Source organism: Pinus tabuliformis, chromosome 5_2 (genome assembly GCF_031772625.1).
Source record: "Pinus tabuliformis cultivar Carrire ecotype Pingquan chromosome 5_2, CPIR1, whole genome shotgun sequence".
NCBI classification, from domain to species: domain Eukaryota; kingdom Viridiplantae; phylum Streptophyta; class Pinopsida; order Pinales; family Pinaceae; genus Pinus; species Pinus tabuliformis.
This window is the reverse complement of record NC_142306.1, coordinates 567083881-567091181: the sequence shown is the minus strand read 5'-3', so window position 1 is coordinate 567091181 and position 7301 is coordinate 567083881. Positions and strand designations below refer to the sequence as shown.

Below are 7301 nucleotides of genomic sequence, written 5' to 3'. Positions count from 1 at the left end.
AGATGTATGTTGCTTTTCCAATAGTATTCAGCACAGATGGAGTTATGCCACAGACTTATTATATAGTACCTTGTATTAACGATTAGGTGTTACTTATTAGATAAAACCAAGTGGATAGTGCAATAGAACCTAGTCAATTTTAGGTATGTGAAATTACAAGTTACTCTTTGCAATAGGTGTAATTTCTGTAATATCGGGCTCTACTCGCTCTAATAATTAATATTGAAAAAACCTAATCCGTCTAGAGGTCGAATGATTGGATCAATAAGATTGAGAAATTAAAGGACAAACTGGATATTCATATTCTTTCTTACACCTAAACGTGAAATTCACAAAACTTTGGCTATGTCTGTGGAGAGTTTTCTTCTGGTCCAGTCTCTGGACCGATAGCTACTGGTAAAAAGATAATGCTAGGTGATCCAATCATACTGATTGAGAATTCATTCACCCTGTAAGAAGATTACATTCGACAATTTGTGAAGGGGTTTGCCGGTGTTATTCATTAGTTTCTCGATGAATGATTTCTAGGATAATGAAGATATTTCTACTATAGATCTCCTCTCATCCATGTTCATTCATACATATCCTATAGTAGATATAGGATCCTGAAATGGTACGAATTGGGACAATTGATCTTTTGTATTCTGATCTCAAGGTTACGAAAAGAAAAATTTAGGTAATTGTCTCATGAAGATATGTATAAACCATATTTCATTCAGTCCTTCCATGCCTACTATAACTACAATTAGTTATTTTGGTTTCTTATTGGCTTCTATCATTTTCACCCTAGTCCTATTCATTAGTTCGAGTAAGATACAACTTATTCAAAATGAAGGAAGGGGAAACCCTCTCAGTTAACTATTTCAATTTCAATAATTTTGTTTATTCCCTCTATATAAATTTCTGATCATTGAGATTCATAGCAAATTAAGGGTAGTATCTAGTATGGATATTATCCCTACTTATTCCGTTGAATAGAAATGTTTGAGGCTTTGCCATCCGGAATTGTGTTAGGTCTAATTCCTATAACTTTGGTCTGATTATTCGTAACTGCATATTCACAATACCGACGTGGTGATCAATTGGATATTTGATCCTGGAATATCCTCCAATTTCATTGGCCTACTACTTTTCCTGGGAGGTCAGATTCCATTGCTCGTTCTAGTTGGAATGAATTATCGATAATTTCGAGGGTTGGATTTGATAGGAACAGAATCACGCTCTGTAGGATTTGAACCTACGACATTAGGTTTTTGAGACCTACGTTCTACCGAACTGAACTAAGAGTGCTTTCTTTAATATTCAGAGATGAAGGAAAAATACCTTTTGTTGATACTCTTAGAGCAAAACACTTTTGCATCTGATACGATTCAATTATTTGATATTCTCATCGAATCGATAAATGATCTTTCATTCCTTTCTTTCCATAGAAAAGCAGGGAAAGGTAGGGATGACAGGATTTGAACCTGCGACATTTTTTACCCAAAACAAATACGCTACCAAGCTGCACTACATCCCTTCTAATCATTAGACAATGTTATTTTAATTTTATTTTATAGAATTCGAAATCTGTTTCCCACATTTTTCCACCTTCATTTCTCTTCGGTCTCGTGAGTGAAAAGACTTTATACATGTAGGGTCTATTATCTAGAATATCACTATTCATTATGGTGATGAAACATCTTTTTCCTTTTCTATAAATAGGACCACAGCCTGGATCACATTATATATATTCATCAGTTCCGAGTTTTCTCTAGGATTCATAATTATTGATACGGTTGAATCACTTACACATTATGATCAATAAGGAGAATTTACAATGCAAGATTTAAAGACCTATCTTTCCACAGCGCCTGTGTTAGCTATTTTATGCGTTAGTTTTTTAGTCGGCCTATTGATAGAAACCAATCGTTTTTTTCCAGATGCTCTTATTCTTTCCTTTTTTTAATTTTTTTCCTCCCCTTAAAGCCAAGGGAAAAAAGATTGTGCTAGATTGACTTCTCCTACCTCTTGGAGAAATTAGTGCATTCAGCCCCAAAAAGGATCTAAGTTTAGGACTGGAAGGGGGTGGAATTCAAGTATAAATATCGATCTAAAGATTCTTTCCACATTCAATTTTGTAAGTAAAACTGAAAGCTCACTCCTGATCAATCATTTTTTTACTTTCAAATGTTTCACCGTAGGATCTCCGGATACCAACTTCTATCCCTTTTTCCCTTTTTATTTTTGAGGTCGAAAAGCAAAACCAATATTCAGAGTAAGTTTATGGCCAAGAGCAGAGATATAAGATTAACGATTACTTTGGAGTGTAGTAGTTGTACCCAAGATAGTGTTTATAAAAGATTCACGGGGATTTCTAGATATACGACTCAGAAAAATCGATGCAATACACCTATTCAATTGGAATCAAATAAATTTTGTCCCTATTGTTATAAGCATACCATTCATGGAGAGATAAGAAAAAGAGATTAAACGTACTACTCCTACCCATGGATAGGAATAAATCACAGATATAAAAAGAAATGGTATTTCAACAAGATCTTTAATGGAACAATATTTTAAAAAGATTTGGAATAAATAGTATTCAAAAGGTTCATGAAACAAACTATGGATAAACCCAAGCAATATTTTTGTAGACATTTGAAACCAATTCGCAGACGTTTGAAACCAATTCGTAGATATTTGAAACCAATTCGTAGACATTTGTCACCTATTAGGTTGGTAGATCGGATCGATTATAAAAATATGAGCCTAATTAGTCAATTTATTAGTGAGCAAGGAAAAATATTATTTGGCCGAGTGAATAGATTAACTTCAAAACAAAAACGTCTAATGAATAACGCTATTAAACGAGCTCGTATTCTGTCTTTGTTACCTTTTCTTTATAATGAAAACTAATTTTATCCATGGGAAATAAGCCTACTCCTTAATCAAATCGGAGCTGGAATATCTATTCGATAAAGATGCAGATCTTGAGTCTATTGTTGAAAAAGTCAATAGGATTTCATTTTTGGAAAAGAATTGGATTGAATTCTTTTCGTTCATTTCCAATCCAATATGAAAAAACTTTTCAATATTTCGACCTTCCCGGAGGGAATTCTCCGGGAGAATCTGTTCTATCCATTCCATATTTACCTATTTATTTCATCTATACCTAACCTATTTCATCATACGATAAGTTTCTAAAGATGGTGAAAAGCAATTACTATCTAATACAACTATTTGTGCAAGTGTTTTATGATTTGGAAGCAATTGCCTCTTGTACAAATATTGTATGAATCTATTATAAGAAACCCCATTAGCACGAGCTGCTGCATTGATCTGAGTAATCCACAAACGACGAATATCTCTCTTGCGTTTACCTCTATCTCGGTGGGCAGAAACTAAGGCTCTAGCTTTCCGTTGGTTAGCAGTTCGAAAAAGTTTCGAATGGTCCCCTCAAGAGCCTGATACAAATGCAAGAATTTTTTTCTGACGTTTTCGAGCTATATATCCATGTTTCACTCTGGTCATTGAAGTTTACTCTCATGAATCACTAATATTTTTCTCGGTTAGTCATTTGTTTTGTTTGGTCCATTGAGAATAACACTAATTCTTCTTATTTAGAAAATAAAAGTTCCAATGGCTTTTGCTACTTCAGCCTTCCCAACCATAATTCCCTTTGGATAGGCATCTTCCTGGTAGGAAAGGACTGGGACCTTGTACTGAGAATGAGAAAAAATCATGGGTTTCATCGTTTCTATGGTTCTTTCTCCAACGGTAAGGTCCTCTCTATACACCAGAGCCTTTTATTCATTTCTGAAATATGAGATGAGTATGTTATCAGTAACTTGTACGGTTTACCATCTCCAGCTCTACTCTTGAATCATTAAGTAATAAAAACTCTCATTAAAAGATAATATTAATACAGTAACGACATGTAATTCTGGGGTTGGCCAAGTAGTTGACCCTGTTGTTCCGTTCTCGATGCAATATGAGCATAAACTTTATGCTTCTTCAATTTGCATTATTTCCCTGCTCAATGGATTGATGACCATTCGCTACCAATGAGGAATTGCTTTTCATCCCACATCAAGGTGATTGGATTTGCACCAATGGAAACCATAAATTTCATCCCCGGTAAGGTTAGATGATGGATCTTTACTTGATTACAGCAGGAAAATTCTTCTTTTATTCCGTTGTAAGAATTTCCCAGTCTGTTTAAGTTTCTGATCCAAACGAGTCGCACATACACCCTAGCATATACTCCTCTACGCTGAGGACATCCTCAAAGAGTAGGAGATTTTTTCCTATTCTCTATTGGATGTCTTGCATTTCTAATAAGTTGTTGAATAGTGGGCATTCTAGCTGTATTGTATGCGGAATCAACTAGTTCGGATTGATCCTAACCATACCATATCAGGTGATTATGAAATGAATCACTTTCCCACCCTTTTTTTGAAAAGGAACAAATAGATCATAGTTTACAGTTTATTATAAAAATAAATTAAAAAGAGGATCTTCCGCTATGAGATCAACCTTCTGCTACGACATCAACAATGCCATAAGCTTGGGCTTCTGTTGCTGACATAAAAACATCTCTATTCAGGTCCCGTTGAATTACCTCTCCGGGTTGGCCCGTTCTTTCTATATAACATTTGGTTATGTAATCATGAAGCATCATTACGTGTTTCGATTCGTTATGAAAATCTGCAGTCGATCCGTCATAATAGGAACTAGAAAGTTGGTGGATCATAACCCTAGCGTGAGGTAATGCTATACGTTTAGGAATTTCTCCCCCGATTAGGATGAAAGATCCCATTGAAGCAGCTACCCCCATGCATATTGTATGTACATCTGGTACTATTTCTTGCATCATAACGAAAGACCTACCCCTGGTATTACTGATCCACCGGGATAGTTGATAAATGAGAAAATATCTTTATTTGCATCTTTTGCACTCAAATATACCATGAGACCCATGAGTTGATTTGCAATCTCGTGATTGATATCCTGAGCCAAAAAAGTAATCTCTCTCGATAAATTTGGTTGTATAAGTCGACCGAAGTTGCATCTTCATCTCCAGGGGCTCGGAAAGGCACTTTTGGAACACCAACAGGCATTTGTTTTAATGGAAAGAAGTGAAGCACTACACTCTAATATGGGAACGTAAAGTATATGACGTTGTGTAACATATGAACTCTGGATGGATGGTATAGGGGAGGTTTTGAAACTATCTGGAAATAGAGCTTTAGATGGATCAAAGATCCATGTAAAAGATCCTTCCATTATTCGAGTTGATAATGTAACGAATCAAAGTTGAACATCTTTTTTTCGGTACGAACATCTATATCTAGCACATGTTAGATATAGCACTTGAAATGGTATATGAAAAAGCAAAGGAATCTATGAATTATGTCCCATATTTTTCCGAGAACGGAATTCATATCAGATCCGATCAATTCGGAACCATCCGATAAAACAGGGACTCTTTCTATTCCTACTAAGAAAGAGAAGATAGATCGTTCTTCAGTGGAAGAAATGAGATTATCGACTCATTTTAGAAAAGAACTAATGAATTCAAACCTGTTGAAGAAAATAAGATTTTTCATAGGAAAATGATAATGATAAGGGATTACGTACATCCCTTACGGGGATAGATAGGAAATAATTCCATGTAGAGTGTTTCAGTTTGGAACGAAGATTCAATATTACTGGATCCTTATGGAACATAATATATTACCATGCATGATATGGAAGGAATGCAATAATTGATTCTTAAGCATTACCATTATAGCCCACTTCTCCCCCATACTACGAGTGAAAGGGAAAATGTAAAAACTACCATTAAAGCAGCCCAAGTTATAACGACTATATCCGTACGGATCATGTTCTCTAAAAAATAATGATTTCATCATCGAGATGGTAAGGGAACCATTAACCATAGTGCAAAGTTGAAGTTGAAATGAATGGTCCACCTTTGCATTCTGAACGTTACTGACGTTCGAGCTGATATGAGAGATCAATAAATCCATTTGTTCATTGACCAACAAGTTACTATAACTAACTCGAGGGTCGTACATTCACGACGGAATCAAGATCAAATGTACGTAACTCAGTATCTATATTGGTAATATATACCAATATGTCTCCAGAGGTTCTGTAATGGAAATACAGACTTTTCGTTCCATTTACTTACCTCAACAAGGCGACACCCAGATTCGAACTGGGGATGGAGGATTTGCAGTCCTCTGCCTTATCGCGTGGCTATGTCGCTGAGATATGGGAATCCCATGGACAGATCGAATCTTTTGTCCTTTCAAGTCATTCATCCGTCCTTTAAGTATAGTATGAGATGTATGCGAAAGTCAACCATAAAGGAAATGGATCTAATTTGTTCTCCGTCTTTCTTTCGATCTGACTATTTTCATTAGGAAATTTTCTAAGTGAGATTAACATTTAAGAATGGTTTGATTCATTCATTCATAGCTCCATTTCATGTGGTTGGAAGAAAGTATCAAAGTACCTCTTCCTTATCCTTTTTTTTTAATTGGAAGTATATCTGGATACGGGTAGAATTTCATGGGATATAGTGAAGACTGAATATACATCCGAATCTTTTTTGTCGGATTGATCCATATAGATCAATCAGGAATAATTGAACAGATTTTTCTACAGATGGGAAACTTCCAATGCGATTAGATGAAAATGAGGAAGCATTTACAATCCCTGAATTTGGTAAGATACAATTTGAAGGATTTTGTCATTTTATCTATCAGGGCTTGATGGAAGAACTTCATAATTTTCCAAAAATTGAGGATATAGATAAAGAAATTGAATTCAGGATTTTTGGTAATGAATATGAATTAGCAGAACCTTTCATCAAAGAGAGAGATGTTGTATATCAGTCCCTTACATATTACTCTGAATTATATGTACCAGCAAGATCGATTTGGAGGAATAGTAGGAAGATACAGAAACAAACTGTATTTCTTGGAAATATTCCTTTAATGAATTCCCATGGAACATTTGTAGTAAATGGGATTTATAGAGTCGTGGTTAATCAAATATTAATAAGTCCTGGTATTTATTACCGTTCGGAATTAGACCATAATAGAATGAATTATATATATACTGGCACTCTAATTTCAAATTGGGGAAGAAGATCGAAATTAGAGATCGATGTGGGAGAAAGGATATGGGCTCGTGTAAGAAGAAAACAAAAAATATCTATTCCTATTCTATTATCAACTATGGGTTTAAATCTCGAAGAGATTATGGACAATACTCGCTATCCCGAGAGATTTTTATTTTTATTGAAG

At 35.0% G+C, this 7301-nt stretch overlaps 1 non-coding gene across 1 annotated transcript; it reads right to left on the bottom strand.

The window, feature by feature from the left end:
- Positions 1–1216: 1216 nt before the first annotated feature.
- Positions 1217–1290, bottom strand: TRNAL-CAA (transfer RNA leucine (anticodon CAA)). The gene has a single exon. It is a non-coding gene; the product is annotated as a tRNA-Leu (tRNA).
- Between the last annotated feature and the right edge of the window lie 6011 nt (positions 1291–7301).